This window comes from Polypterus senegalus, chromosome 1, assembly GCF_016835505.1.
Source record: "Polypterus senegalus isolate Bchr_013 chromosome 1, ASM1683550v1, whole genome shotgun sequence".
Classification (NCBI taxonomy): Eukaryota; Metazoa; Chordata; class Cladistia; order Polypteriformes; family Polypteridae; genus Polypterus; species Polypterus senegalus.
Window position 1 is genome coordinate 57778853 of NC_053154.1, and position 15382 is coordinate 57794234.

Here is a 15382-nt window from a genome sequence, read left to right on the forward strand (position 1 = left end):
AAGAGCGCTGAACAAAACACGCATTACACAATTGAGAAGGCAGCAAAAGAATATGAAGCGAGTGACGTGTACAAGCATTTTCATAAGTGCAGCTACTGCGGAAACAAAGCACACGGTGGAAAAAGTCAATGTCCAGCTAAAGGAAGACAATGTAAAAAATGTGGTAAATTGAACCACTTCGCTAAAGTTTGCAGGACTGGGAAAGGTAAACCCGTGGATGCAGTATGTGATGTCTCAGATAAAGAGGAAGACGAGCTGTTTATTGATGCAGTAAGAAAGGCACAACCCTCTGAAGCTGAACGAGCCTTTGTAGACATATCAATAGGAAAGCAAGGCGTAAAGCTTAAGTTTAAATTAAGTTCATATACACGCTGCCGCTAAACATTCCAAACAAATCCACAGCTTAATACCAGGAATGCCTGTTAAACATCTTAGATTCACGAGTACCGATTTGAGTAGTGAACACTTCAATGAATGAAACCTGTTATCTTTACAATGGTTGACAAACATGGAATGTAACTTGAACACAACACCTCCTCCAAATACGAACCTGATTGAAAGAAATAATGATAATTAAATCCTTGATGACAGCAACACTCATAACAGTCACAAAACAATTACATTGACATAACTCTTTTAACACACTACTTCTCCGCTGTGAAGCGCGGGTATTTTGCTAGTTTACTAATAAAGGTAAGACCATAGAAAAAAACAATCCAATATTTAAAAACTAAATTTTGACCTTAAATAAAATTTTCTTTTTTTTTTTTCTTGTTATGCTTTTGTTGAACAGTCTGTATTAAAATTGATTAAAGCATCAGAATTAAAGGTTTTAAAAACACCTAAATATTTCATTTAAGGTCAAAATTGAAATCCATTTTTTGTACACCACTCAGTACTTTCATTTGTATTGAATGAGTAGGAATTGTGGAATTGCAACACCAAATTTAGAACACATGGAGGGTGTAGAGCAAATACACCCTCTCCGCTCTCTCTCACTGCTATAAATGTAATGTTCTTTCTTAGCTAAATATGTACTTTACCTACTTGTGTATAAAGAATGCTGATGAGATATGAAATATAACTAGTAGTCAATGTGCATACTGCCATTTGATTAGTGAATAAGTTACTCTTTGGGATTGAAATATTGTAATTCTGACTCTGAAGGAGTCAGTGCCTCACGCCATGAACCACACTGCACGTCACTGACCATCCTCAAATGTTCATCATCACCAATGACTTGATAATTATACTCTACACAAGTGTTTTTCAACTGGTGCATGTGGAAATAATAGTATAGAAAAAGCAGTAGATCACAGAGCCGAGGGACAGTAAACATATGAGTGCTCACTAAGTGCTGTGTCTGCGAACACCAATCTCCAAACTGACCTTTTTGATAGCACCTCCAGTAGTCCAGACACTTCGGATAGTTTATCACGTGTATGAGATTTAATAGTTTTTTAGTTAGTAGAATCTTGGTGTGCCTTGGAATTTTTCAGATTACAAAATGTGTGCCACCACAGAAAAAAAAGTTGGAAAACACTGCTGTACACCTTTGCTTCTGACACACAAAATGATCTCTGTACTAGTTATCTTGCCTGTTATCTGACATTGTCCATTACTTGGGTGGTTATGTTGCGTTCTTTGCATAAATTAGCAAAGATACTAATTTATTATTATTTATTATTTATTTTTTAGAAATTTGTTATTACATTAGGGCAGTCAGCACTGCAAGCTACTTGGCAGAATTGCGAATTAAATACAGAAGTAGTAGAGAGTTATTTTGGTTTCAGTGCCACTCAAGGATAACTTATTTTGCACTTACAGTAGGTGGTATGAGTTTGATTTAATCTTCTTACGGAAATGTGAAATAAAAAAGCACAATTTTTTCCTTCGCAACTTTTCTCTGGTATTTCTCTCTATGGTAAGACTGACATAAAACCACCCCCCAGCCCCACCCGGCCCCCACTAATTCCTCCCACTCCCCTGCATCCATGTCAGTATGTATAAATCGAGAAAATAAATACCAATATGAGGCAATCACCTTGTTGCCTGCCCTAGATACAATAATGTTTTTTAACCCATTAAACTGGCCATATGAATAGCAAAAATTAACTGTCGCAGGTCTTTTAGTGTTGTGATATCTGCTGCTGCTATGTCCTCTAGGCAAGTCCACAGGGACAAGAACTGTGCAGACTCCACAACGACCACATCCAAACACAGAGCACTAGATCCATAAACCACTTCCACACCACCAACCAGACAAATATCCATCCATCTATTTTCCAACCCGCTGAATCCAAACACAGGGTCACAGGGGTCTGCTGGAGCCAATCCCAGCCAACACAGGGCTCAAGGCAGGAACCAATCCTGGGCAGGGTGCCAACCCACCGCAGGACACACACACAAACACACCCACTAGGGCCAATTTAGAATCGCAAGTCCACCTAACCTGAATGTCTTTGGACTGTGGGAGGAAACTGGAGCGCCCGGAGGAAACCCACGCAGACACAGGGAGAACATGCAAACTCCACGCAGGGAGAACCCGGGAAGCAAACTCAGGTCTCCTAACTGCAAGGCAGCAGCACTACTACTGCGCCACCGTGCCACCCACAAATATACCACACAATAATAATAATAATAATTTGCTTGAGGTGCAGGGGAATTTGCACTGTCACATGAATATGATGAATATGATGTTATTTTTAAACCACTTTTAATGTTTCCCAGCATGCAACAGAAGAAACATCTTAGCATGCCCAATACCTGCAATAGATTGATCTTCAACTGACTTAGTGATGGGCTTTAGCTGCCAGGTCTCTTTGTGACAGTCATTACCATATTATCATTTAACAGATTCTTGAGAATTTTATTTCCTGCAAGTAAAATTTAACCACATACAACTCTTCACTGTCAGATGACAAATAGTCAACAGACGACAGATGGCCATTGCTGGTTTGAGTTTTTGATAATTACTTTTACCTTCCAAAGTAGGCCCATTATACAAGTTCACTGCACTCTCCAATAATAGGAAAGACGTCAGTTTGACTTTTTATCCTTATTCTCAAGCTTTCACCTCACCTGCTGTTTCTAACTATGGAACCTGTTCTTCTGTCAAGTAGTTCAATTTGCCTTTGACAGCCAAATTCATCGACCCCAATCCACCAAAGTTTTCTTTCCATCTAGGGTTACAAATATTTAAAACAATAAAGATGAGTGAGTACTTTGAAACCAGTGATCACCTACAGAAACCAACACATGGCTCTAAACAACTGGGAGCAAAACAGTGCTTTTCTGGGGCTCCCATATTGTTTAAATGAGCATATAATAAATAGTTACATAATTTGAGAATGACTCCTCTTCATCTATCATGCAAGCACATGGCAGTCATGCCAATAAACACGCACAGTACACAGTTCCACTTTGGTAACACACCCCTATTAAATTATTTGCAATAATCAGCTTATAAAATATTCAAAGTTGCAACTGGAAGTGTCATGAACTAGAGAATATGTTAGCATAAGTACAAAAAAGAGTAACCAAAAGCATCATAAGTGGAAAGATCCATCAACCTTCAATTTGAAAAACAAGGTAGATGAAGAATCTTAATAAAATCAAAAGATTTGTTTTATATAAAAAGCACAAAAGTTTTGATGAGCATAACAAGCTCAGGAGTTCTCTTCCAAAAAGACAATCTGATTGCAAACAAGTCCAAATACACAAATTCAGAGAAAGGTCAAAAAACAGAGCAAAGGTCTGAAACCAATGACTAAATAAATATCAATCAATAATCACCAGAAGTCATCAAAGCCATTGCATACTGTGTACCACAGAGGACACGATGAAAGCTCTGATTGAGGCAAACTTCCACAAAAATGTGAGTTACTCACATTCCCTTTGTTTTCCATGGGCTCATATCATTCCAAATGTTTGAAGCAAATGTTGCTTTCTAGTCTGATTTACCTAAAATTACCAAAAACTGGCTGTTTTTGGATTCTCACCTGTGTGGCTGCATTTTGGGATTGAAAGTCTTAATCTTCATTACATCTCATCTCTCACATGACTCTAATGACTGGGGGCATTGCACCATTAAGCTCGTGATCCAAGTGTTCTTCTAGTGCTTTTCTTTTCCTTGTGCCTGATTGGACAATTATTTTATGTTATCTCATGACTACTTACTGTATATTAAAGTTCTCAGTAGGTGAAACAGTAAAACACCCTTCACCATTACACCCCAACCGCCAGACTGCATTTCTGAAATCTGGCAGGACGGATTCATAGATTGAATGGATTTTGAAATAATGAACTGGGATTTGTCAGATGAGACCAATCTGTATTAGAAATGTCTTTTTGTGATATACTTGTAAGTGTGTATTTGTATGGAGACTGCATGGAGATCAATGAATGATTAAGAAAAACCAAATAGGAAACTGAACTAAACAATCATTTACAACTTTGTGAAGAACATGGTGTTTGATTGGAGGACAGACATTGGATATTTCAATCTGTCAGTCAGCCAGTCAGTCAGTCAGTCAGTCATTATCCAACCTGCTATATCCTAACACAGGTTCACGGGGGTCTGCTGGAGCCAATCCCAACTAACACAGGGCACAAGGCAGGAACAAATCCTTGGGCAGGGCACACACACACACCAATCCCACACTAGGGAAAATTTAGGATCGCCAATTCACCTAACCTGTATGTCTTTGGGCTGTGGGAGGAAACCGGAGCACCCGGAGGAAACCCACGCAGACACGGGGAGACCATGCAAACTCCACACAAGGAGGACCTGGGAAGCGAACCCAATCTGAAAGATATTAATAAAAAAAATATCTCAACAAGAATCAACCCCATTCTTAGTAAAGGATGTTCTGGGGCTAGGGAGGTAGAAAAGAGTGAAATGTTTAAGTTCCAGGCATGCATTTAAGTTTGGCCAATGGACAAAAACAAGATATTGCTGCTCTGAACAGCAAACAGATAAATAAATAAGGGCTCAGTTTTGATTCTTGCTGTCAATTAAGACTAACTAGGATTAAAAAATGTAGAGTCTTGTCTATATGATGTTTAAGTTGAATTGTAATTTGGTTTTGATTAAAGTTTACAACATATTTTATGATTTTTTTCTAGTCTTTAATTACTTAATCTCTACTAATCAGGTAATTAAAATTAGCAATGCAGCATCCCCAGAAAATGCTTAAAAATAATTTATTTTTACCTGACCATGTAGAACAGGCTAGGGAAACATAAGTAGCAGTTCTGCAAGGCTTTAAGCTTATTCATTTGTTCCTCATTGTAGACAGAAAGCTATGTCATTGAATTCCTTCATTTTAGTGGTTAAATGTGCTTCTTACACATTCTCTATAGGACAATTTAAAGATTATATATGACTCCAGTTGTTTTATAAAATAACCAATTACTAAATACAGGTATATTAGAGGAAGAGATGGCAGTTTTCTTTCAGCTTTACTTTTATTATTATGTTGTTGCATTAGGCCTAGTTTCTGTATCATTGCTACTAGACAACATCCCTCAATATTGGATTTCTTAATTATACTCAGCTCAAACGTGTTTTTAACTTCCTTGCAAATCACAGCTCGATATTTTGTCAAATTAGCCATATTGTTTCACATCAGGCTGTTCTACTATGAGTCTCTCCATGTAAATTGGAAAATATTGATTTGATTTGTTTTTTCTTTCTGTTAAATGTATGATGTGCTTCTTTTAGTTACTTGTTAGGTCGACTGAAAAAGAAAAAAGGATTGGTTGACTTTTTAGCCAAAAGAGTACACATGGTTCATTTAAAAGAATTCCAAAAAGTTTAAGATAATCTGTTGAGTTTTGTTTTGTGCTTCCAAATAAATAATTGATTTGCGCTTTCCTGGTTCAGAATGTGCCAATTCACACACTGTTATTTTTATCTGCTGCAGAAATGAAATAATGTATCTGTATTGATCTCTAGACCTGCATTTTACAGATTAATCAAGCCATGAATGACTCAAAAATTAAAACACTAACACCTTGATTTACTTCTTTGAATTTTAAGCTATTAAAATCTATAACTACTGGCATCTGAACTACTTGCAACCCATGAGCAGCTAAAGTAACGGAAGGGAAACCTGGGAGTATTCAGAGAGGATTAATTTTTTAAACAAGTTATACTACACTGCTAGCATGACCTCTTGCTCAGAAGGAGCACTCACTGATACAGTGCATTGCTGCACCCACCACACAACAAATCAATTCAGGATCCAGATTAAGACCCGAGTGCAGCCATGCAACGGGCGATACCTCAGCACCACACTAGTTCAGATGGAGTGGAACAGTGTGAGGTTTTTTATGGTGGCTGGAGTGCCAATTCTGCCACCAACCCCCAAGTTTTTCCCTGCAGGTTGGAGGGCCTACATGCAGGGATGGATGCAGATTAATGTTATACCCAGGACGGTGCAATTGCAGGTTAAGGGCCTTGCTCAAAGGCCCAACAGAGCAGAGACCCTTTTGACATTTTACAGGATTTGAACCGGCAACTTTCCAATTACCAGTGCAGATCCCTAGCCTCACAGCCACCACTCCACCCTAGAAGGGTGCTCAGAAGAAAGAATTCTAACCCTCCTATCAAAACACAATGTGAAAGTAATGTATGGTTGTAAATAAATACATAAAATTCAGTTTTAAAAATTCTTTACAAATAAGCAGTTTACACCGAGCCATTGGATATTTCAGTATTTTTGAGTGATTTATGTTTGTTAGTTATATATTTACTGCTAAGTTAATTTGGTGTTTTTTGAGTTTATTTGGATTTTCTGCTTTAAATTATGATCTCTTAGATTAAGGTACTGTTTATTGCATTCTGTTTTTGTATTTGTTTGCTTCAAATAGTCGTACAATGTTAGCCATTATGGATGATAAAAAGATTACAATATACAAGCTTTTGAGGCAACTCAGGCCCCTTCTTCAGACAAGATGTAAAGTTTTATAGCATATGTAAAGTTAGTTAGCCAATTAAAGGTGTAATTTTGCATGACTTGCCATTTGCTTCAAATTTAAAGAAACTTTTAGATTTTGTGTTTCACAGTTTCCCTCTCACCCTTTCTAGACAGTATGCTGCTTTTTGGGCATGTGCAGGTGGTATGCCTGTCTTTTAAATTGTGGTTAGGCGTCCTGGGGTGAGCCCTATCAAGTGGGTCCAGACCTGAGATAAGGGCAGATCTGGCTTTTTAAAGGCCTGCATCCATTTTTGGATTTGCGGTAGTAGACTCCTATATCACAATAAGAGAATTCTTTGTAAGTTGTGGTGACTATTATCTGTAGTATGTCAGATCTATTTTTGAGTCCCTTTTTATTTTCAATGTATATACTAACATTAGTCCTACATATAAAATATAAAGAAAATTACCACATTTGTGCAGATAACACAAAGCTTTACTTATCGACAGCACCAGATCACCCTGAGGCGCTAAATATTCTGATCCAGTGTCTCACAAGCTTTATAGAATGTTTGAGTAGTTATTACCTAAATTAAACAAGGAAAAAAGAAATTTCAATTATTTGTAGCAAAAACAAAAAAGTTAAAATATGGCTTAGCAAATAAGGCCAGGAGTAAAAGATCTAAGTTTAATTTTGGAGTGAGAGCTAAATTTTAAATAACATTTTAAACATACTACCAAGACTGCATTCTTTCATTTATGAAACACATCAGAGATATTTTATTGGTCTAAAAGGTCATTGTTGTCACATGTATAGAATGTCATTGCAAGGTGCTAAAAAATTAGTACACAGTTTCATTCTGAGTGTACAGATTGTTGTAATGCACTCCTATAATAATACCATTACACCAGCTACCTGTGTCCTTTAGAATGGATTTTAATATGTCGCCACGCATGTATGAGTACTGCCTGCAATTTCACTCTGGTTCATAGGTTTCTCTGTTTGGCCCTCAGCTCTGAAGACAGATGGCTGGAGGAACTGTGACATCACTTCTGCTTCTGTCAGAAGCTTCACTCCATCCGGTCCCAGGGAATACTGTATAAGAGCCAATCCTACCGGACGTCATCAGTCAGTAAACCACGTACATGTGAGTAAGGTGTTACCTGAAGACTAGCACATTAACAAAAAACATTTTCTTTTTTGTTGATTAACATAATTAATCTTCTCATTAAACGGGTTTTACCCTGTAGTGTCCCAACAATTTATCTTGTCTTGTGGTCTTATTACAATGCTCTTAATCACGTTAGGTTTTGAACACTCCAGCCCCTCTTTATATTTTGGAGTGTCTTTAGTCTTATATTCCTACTCATAATGTCAGATCGTTTAAAACTGGTTTGCTTATTATTTTTGAGAGAGAAGTATAAAACAGCAGGACGCCCTTTTAGTTTTATGCACCAACAATCTGCAATACTTTATTGTTAGAGACATATCAGGCTGTTAACGTTCAACACTTCACAAAACTATTAAAAACTGACTTATTTACTTTGTATCTTGCATCCTTTTCCTCCTCATTGGAATTTTAATGGCAGTTTATCACTAAATTATTTATTTTTTTCACTTTTGTAAACTAGCCACTACTCACTCATTTTGTGTGTTTTGCGTTTCTGGTATTTGGTGGTGGGATACAGCACCACTCCTTCCTAGCCAAAGCACATTGCAGCCACCTTGTGATGTTTGGAAGAATGAAGAATGATACACAAGATACACCAAACCTTGCTTACTTCAACAGGTTGTGCTTATGTCACCCCTTTTTGGTTCCACCAAAGTAGATCTGGGCAAGTTCAGTAGCTAATTCATCTGTCACCTCTTAGCCTGGCCCATACTTTGGAAAATGCTTTTTTAGCATATCTAATGATGTTGCATTCTTAGTTACACCATTGCTTAAATTAATCTGGTATGTTTGTTACAAATTTTAAAAACATGAGAAGTTATACTATTCACTGAAAATTATTAATAATTAATAACATAATATAGAACATTTTAAATCATAGTTGGTGGTATGTGTTGTGGAGAATGGACTCACTCTCACTTTAAAATAAACACTCGGAGTCTCGAGATGGACAAGCACAATAGACTTTATTGCAGAGATGTACAAAGCTGTCTCAGTTCAATGAAGTGAGCTCCCTTTGATGGGCAAATCTAACATTTATTACAATTCTTATCAGTATGTCTTTTATACTTGAACATTTTTCGGCATTATCTGACTCCAAGAACACAAATTCTTCATTCCTAAAATTTTTCCATACTACCAATAACTTCTCAATCTTTATGAAAAACAAACGCTTTTCTGCCCCTATCTTCCACCATTATTTTTATAACCAAAACATAGTTACCACCTGCCCCTTAGAGTGACCTTCCCTCTATGTCCACCTAATCTTTTCTCACATTCATGACCTAGGGCTGGTAGAAAATAATGACTTTCCATGAATTAAGAAGAAAAAAAAATAAAGGCCTGAGCCTTTAATGGTTTAACACTTTCATAACCTAAGACTAACTAATACAAATATGTTCCATTTTATTTCGATAGAGATTATGCTAACACAAGTTTTAAATCCTTTATATATGGTGGTACAGTGGTAGCTTTGCTGCCTCACAGTAAAGCAGAATTCATGTCCTGGGTCCTCCCTGCATGGAGTTTGAATGTTCTCCCAGTGTCTGCTTGGGTTTCGTCTGGGTGCTCTGGTTTCATCCCACTGTCCAAAGGCATGCATGTTGGGTACACTGACAATGCTAAATTGGCCCTAGTGTGTGTGTGTGTTCGCCCTGTGATGGACTGGCACCCTATCCAAGATTTGTTGCTCCTTTGCACTCTCTGCTAGCAGCTCTGGATTAAGCATGTTGGAAATGGCATGACAACTTGAATCATATCATTAATCCTCAGCACTGTTTTTTGTCTATGAGCAAAAAAAAAAAAAAAAACCTTTAAAATAGTAACAAAAACAGAGGTTCAACACATTCGTTCCATTAAGCTAAAAGTCAGTAATCTTCTAAGAATAAGTAGCACAAAGAGATTTATAGTAATCTAACATATAACCAGTATAAACTATGATTAAGAACAAAGCCCCTTGTCATTTTAATAACATACATCATATTTCTAATTATATAAAAAAATAAGAGTAATTCAGGGCATATTTATGTGTATATTTAAATGGTTGCAATGTGTAGCTCAGTAATTCATTGCATTCAACATCTTTTGTATAATTGTGTCAATTGTTCTCTTATTTACTAGCAAGACAGTATAAAGGCAAAGTGTTTTGTAATTGAGTTATCTTCTACTGAACTAGAAACTCGCATAATAAAAATTGTTCTGGCACTCACCCTAATGAATTGCAGACAGATGTTTGTAGTTTGTGGTTACATTCAATGCATAAAAAGTAAGCTTGCTTTAGGATCAGCTATGGTGTGCCTATTCCCCTGAAAATCCTGTGGAAGAGGGAGCTTGGATTATAAATTTGGCCTTTAACTTAATTTGGCTTTACCCAGTACCAAGCCATTTGATCACAGCATTATTCATTTAGTAATGTACTTTTTCATTTTCAGAGTCCATACCTGTTATACTACAATTTATGCCTTTGCAATAGTTTAATTAGATAGCAGTTGGAGATCTTTGAAAGGTGCATTAAAGTAACTGTCTTTAAGTTACCAGCAATTTGAGGTAATTTCTTAAAACACAGTGGGGCTTCTCTCAGCATTTCCACACACTGATCAGTGAAGTTAGAGAGAATAGCACATAACTTTAATGGCTTACTTGGATGTGATTGCTGTATATATTGCAATTTTGCTTTACTAGTTTTCATGGAGAAAATCAGAACCATTCAGATTATTTAAATATTTTTGTAAAGCTTGTTTATTTGCAAGCTAGCAGTTAGAGATGTCTCCAAATGTTGTAATCAGTAATCTGTTTTTTTGCCTCTGTATATGATATTATACATAATTTTATATAAATGTTATAACTCGATGCACTCAAAAATGACGCAAATGTAAGACCTTCAAATCTAAACTGAACACACATGCTAGAAACCCAACTGGCTGGCACAAAAATAAGTCTCATCTCCGGGGAGCCTGACTCTGGGAAACAAGGAGGCCCCAGATAATGAGAGCTTCCAAAGTGCATAGAAATGGCCCAAAACATAGAAATATCTTAATACTGAGATAAAAACTCTGAATGTAAGATAGATCTAATACATGGTTCTTTAAAAGAGGGGTTATCTAACAAAAATACCAAAAAGCTCAAAACGCCAAAAGAAGTCTTAAAACAAAATTCTTTATCAAAATCCCTAAAGAGAGGCAAAAAGAGTCAACAAAACCAGTAAAACCAAAGAAGCAAAGGAAAACTCACAGAGGAAATCCAACACTCCCCCAAATCGCATTCAAAGAACAAGTACCTTATTTTAAATTGGAGAACATAGGGAAACAGGATTAGGAGAATAAAAGCTAAATACTAAGTGAATAAAATCGGATTGACATTGAATACATAATTAGGCATAACATAAAGAATATTAACACAAATAATGGTAATCGCAGAGTCAAAAATAAACAAAAAGGCACATAAGAGGAACTCAAGTGCAGAACAATGGCTTAAATATAACAGTAAGTCTATCTATAGGTTAGCTTTCACCAGATCTAGGATCCTGGGAATTGGAGAAGAACGGGCACTTGTCAGGGACCAAACCAGGGCCAAGTATGAGCTCATCTTGGGCCACAATCAGTCATAGGCGCAGACTGAATCGTGAACTACCACTCTACCGTTGCCCATCAATCTAACTACCAGTAAACGTTTTTGGACTTTTGGAGGAAATCGACAGTCATCAGAAGAAGCCCATGTGAAAACTCTCTTCACATAGAATGAAGACCATTCATGAATGGACTCGGCCAGAATTGTGTTCAAACACGAATTAGACTCAACATGAAAATATGTTATTTGTATTCGTTAATCTTGTTCTTTATCTATTTAAAACAATGAGTTTAATAGTTTCGGTCCAGATTATATTACAAAAAGCAAAGAACATCTCGTCGGGATGTTTGAGACAATGCATGGGAATGGACGGCACTTTCCCTTCTCTGCCCGCTGCCTGGCAGATGTTTTGGGTGGAGAGAGATAGAAGGGTGGTGCTTCACCTCGCCATGGCCACGGCTCATCTGGGACTGTGACGTGCGTACTGCCCAGAAGAGAACAGAGCAGAGAAAGACCTCGTGTGAGCTGCTGTCGGTAAGCAACCAAAAGGGTTTCTTTCATTCGAAATCAATAACTGAAATTCATCTGCGAATTATAAACTAATCTTGTGTTAAAGGTGCACGACTGAGAAGTACAAAAAAGGAAAAGGAAAGCGTACAGTTTATAACAGATGTAGTGAATCATTTAAACGTGTAGCTCGGTTTCTTGAATGGGTAAAACTTTTTATACGCCTTTTTAAAATTATATACATTCGTGTGTTTTCTGCAGCATCTTGTCCTGCAAAGGATCTGTGTGGTAATAATAAGACGATCACAGTAGCCAAGACATTTCCTTTTCCTAGCAGCAGTCTCCTGAGATTTCCAGATGCTCACCTGACGGGTACGTCTGCAGGTGTCCTTTTTTTGTATTCCTTGGATTTTGGTGTTGTAAATGCATCACTGATCATCTCATCGACGTCGCGCGACCCACATACTACATCCTTGTATGGTTTAATTAGTGCTTTCTACTGATTATTGCTGTACCAAGCGCTATAGAAAAGTAAACGTCGGGCATTTTAGTGGTAGTTGTGTGTGTGTGCGCTTGTCCTGCAATTGACTGCAGGACCGAGAGGGACCGAATCACACACGCCACCGGTGCGCTGTTTTCTCTTGTCTCTCATCTGTTTCTGTGGCAGGTGAAAGCAACAGACCGTAGGTTAGCTAGTGTAGGTAAAAGCAGAAGGTTATGTTCAGAATTAGACTGAAGTGATACAGAGTTAAAAACTAAATTGGTTACTGGATTTACAATGTACGAAACTGGCGGCTGAATGACTTCGATTTGAAGGTTGATAATGAGTTCATGACACACACAACGTGACACAGGCTGCGCAATGGTTTGTAATCAGTTGTAATAAAGATTATTACCGGCTTGTATAATTCACACGGGCTAATCGATGACTCCAAATTGGCCCGGCGTGCCCTGCGATGGTCGGTCAAAACAATAAGACTGTTTGCAGTGATTACATTTCGAGCTTTCTAGTATTTTTAAAAATATTAAGTTTTTTTCTGACGTTTAATTGTATGTATAAACCCTGATTTCTGAGGATAATCGGAGCTTGAGAACAGGTGACAATCAAATCAATTCACAATATAAAGGCGTGCCTTACGTGACAACAATGCGCACATTAATTTTATTATAGAGCTCATTACTAATTACATTACATTATATTTTCAACCTTTATGCGCCACGCTTCTTGGGGCTGTCCGCCAGGACCAAGCAGCACGAAGCGTATACGTGCTGCCCAGAGGTGTTTGTTTAACTCTCGTCATCCCTCGGATTACTGCTTGTTTTGTCAAAGGCTGTGTCATTCGATTTGCTCAACAGGAATTGACAGGTGGAAATAATCCACGCTTTACAATAGCAGAGCTGCTCCTCTTGTCTGGCCCTCTAGATTTTGAAAACGCAGCGGTTTTTGTTTTGTCTCCCAGCTGCTCAAGAGAGACTAGGATTTTTTTTTGACACATCCACACCACATAATCCCTCAATGAACAAATTCTTAGAATTATAGTAAGAAGAAAAATTGCCTCTCTTGTGCAACGCATTCGATTTAACACCAAGAAACTGAGCTCGCATGCACTTTGTCATTTATTTTTTCCAAGTTTTGATTTTGGGTTTTTGGTTAATTTTAAATATTTTTCAATAGCCAAAGCAGGTATCTAGAAACGAAATATGTTAATTTCATTTAAACAAAGTTTTCTTTTTAAAATGTACAATGTTTTAGCGAATAACAGCACATTCCATACAAACAAATCCTGTCCGCAGCCAAGGCTCAGCCTTTTAGTGATGACCCTGAACTGACAATCATTAACCTCCACAATAACAAAAGCATTAGCAGCAGCGCGGCAGAGGTGCTTTTGCGAATCTCCACATCAATCGCCACATCAATTTACACATTGCACCTTAAATCAAAAGTTCCGATATTGGTAAAGGTTAAGAATGCACGACATGTACTACTAAAGGGTATTCAATAGATTTCAAAAAGTAAAATAAAATGTTCAAGCTGCACTGTGGTAGCGCTGCCACCTTGCAGTAAGCAGACCAAGGTTTACTTCCCAGATCCTCCCTGCTTGGAGTTTGAATGTTCTCCCCATGTGTCGGTGGGTTTCCTTTCACTGTCCAAAGACATGCAGGTTAGGTTACCTAGCGTAGCTAAAGTGTCCCTATTGTGTGTTTAGGTTATTCCTGTCTTTTACCCAGTGCCAGCTGGGATAGGCTCCACCACATACCCCCAGCCCTCTCCCCCCAATAGGTGGCCGTGGTCTAAATTGAGCCGGTTACAAAATAACACAACAAATAAAACGTAACATGCAATAAGCATGAAAGCTGAAAGTTATAACAGTAATTTCTTTATATTTTTATGCATATCTGTTTTTGCAACCCACCTTTTCCCATTGTGAGTGTATGGTGGCTTGCGGGCTGCTGCTGGTGAGTCCCGAGTTACTGTTGTTTATAATGGTAGGGGGTCACGGTGGGTTTCGATGTGGATCGTTGCCAATTATCGGAGCCGGTTCTAAGATTTTTGGTAATGGCACCCCGCCACCGACTTTGCTTTGAGAGGAGTCAGACCTGGAGACAGGAATGGGAACAGGACCTCGAATTCACAATTTAAGTATGTCGAGTTATAGCAACGTATCTGTTTACAAGACTGTCTGAGTAGTACTAGGGTGTTGTACCGTGTTAGCCATTATGAATGTAGAGAAAAGCCAAGCAAAATGAAACCTTTTATTGGCTAACTAAAAAGATTACAATATGCAAGTTTCCTGGAAAGCTTGTATATTGTAATCTTTTTAGTTAGCCAATAAAAGCTGTAATTTTGCTTGGCCTTTCTCTACAAGACTGTCTCAGAAAAATACACTCTTGAGAGGTGCCATTTCAGAAAACAAGTAAGCGTCGAAGTGTATTAGAAAGTTTTAAAGTTTCGCTAAAAGAAAAAAAAACAGTTTTTAAATTTAGCAATGTTTCCTATAGTTATATATTTAAACCACTAGCTTAAAGTGCACTTTTTGATAATGTTAACATTGTATATATATATTTTTTTTATATTTTAACTAAGACATCCATCCATCCATCCATTATCCAACCCGCTATATCCTAACGACAGGGTCACGGGGGTCTGCTGGAGCCAATCCCAGCCAACACAGGGCGCAAGGCAGGAAACAAACCCTGGGCAGGGGGCCAGCCCAC

At 37.8% G+C, this 15382-nt stretch overlaps 1 protein-coding gene across 3 annotated transcripts in view; it reads left to right on the forward strand.

Annotated features, from left to right (window-relative positions):
• Nucleotides 1-8052: 8052 nt before the first annotated feature.
• LOC120526343 (L-lactate dehydrogenase A chain-like) overlaps nt 8053-15382 on the forward strand; it is a 50561-nt gene continuing 43231 nt past the window's right edge. The window contains exons 1-2 of one of the 3 annotated variants that reach the window (XM_039749503.1): nt 12156-12193; nt 12428-12538. The gene's annotated coding sequence lies outside the window, so the exon portion shown is untranslated. Of the gene's footprint in view, nt 8072-12097; nt 12194-12427; nt 12539-15382 lie in introns of those variants that run through there. The other 2 variants (XM_039749504.1, XM_039749500.1) reach the window with 2 other exon arrangements.